We start from the raw sequence: 1367 nt of genomic DNA on the forward strand, positions 1-1367 counted from the left end.
GGGAATGCACAGTATTGGGCCACAGGCCTCAATAAATATTCATTACAGCCTGAGTGAATGAATGCTCCGTCCAAGGTGTCCCTTTGTGAGTTGGGGAGAAGGGACAGAGGGCTGGTTCTCTGGAAGGATGCTGAGTTTCCATCATGTTGTCTCCTAGGACAAGCCATGCCAAGGCCAAAGCTGAGGCTGCAGAACAGGCCGCCCTGGCTGCCAACCAAGAGTGCAACGTTGCCCGCAGTTTGGCCAGAGAGCTGGCTCCAGACTTCTACCAGCCAGGTAGGGCCAGCCGAGGAGGGGACAGTCAGGACAGGGTGGGGGGAGGTCCCCAAGGGCGGACACTTTTCTTTTTCTTTGCTGGAAAGCTGAGATGCCCAAGTGTGTTCACGATAGCCTGTGAGTTCTAGAAGCTGTGGGCATGATGCAGGAGGCATGGGATGGTCTGACACAGGACTCGTGCTGAGATTGTGGTGGGGGTATCAGAGGCCCCCAGTTGCAGACTGGCCCTGCTCCAGGCTGTCTCTTCTTTCTGAGAAATGAGGCTGCAGAGTAAGGAGGACCTTCTGGCTCTGATACAGACCTTGTACTTAGAGTGACGGGAACCCCCCAGAGTGGGGTATTGTTGTTCTCTGCATGGAGGGTTTTAAGGTGAGTGGCCTGATTAGATTTGTTTTCTAAACATGATTCTGGCTGCAGCAAGGAGACCAAGGGTAAACTAGATAAAAGAGCTGGGAAGCCCTAGCCAGTTTGGCTCAGTGGATAGAGCGTCCACCTGTGGACTGAAGGGTCCCAGGTTCGATTCCGGTCACTAGGTGGCGGGCACATCCCCAGTAGGGGGTATGCGGAAGGCAGCTGATCTATGTTTCTCTCTCATCGATGTTTCTAACTCTCTCCCTTCCTCTCTGTAAAAAATCAATAAAATATATTTTTTTTTAAAAAAGAGCTGGGAACACGGAATTGGGCCTCCGAGGCTAAGTCTCTTCTGGTCCCAGCGCTCCCCCTGCTGGTCCCAGGAAGAGCGACACTGGCTGGCTGCCTCTGCCTTGGCCCTGCATTTTTTTCACCTAATCACTGGTAATCCTTTTACTACTATTTATGAAATAGGCATGATTAGGCCAATTTTTCAGATAAGGGAATGGAAAGAGACCAGCGTGGCCGTTAAGAGCATAAAGTCTGGAGCCAGACTCCCTGGGCGCTCGTCCCGGCTCTGCCCTTTGTCATCTGGGTGCCTTTGGGCAATGACTTCGCTTCTCTGAGCCTCCCTTTCTGCATCTGTAAAATAGAGGCTAACATCGACCCACAGGGTTGTTAACACTATCAGGCGAGTTAGTATTTGGAAACATTTGGCACACGGTAGCTGGTGCTTAGGC

Source organism: Myotis lucifugus, unplaced genomic scaffold, assembly GCF_000147115.1.
Source record: "Myotis lucifugus unplaced genomic scaffold, Myoluc2.0 scaffold_90, whole genome shotgun sequence".
Lineage (NCBI taxonomy): Eukaryota > Metazoa > Chordata > Mammalia > Chiroptera > Vespertilionidae > Myotis > Myotis lucifugus.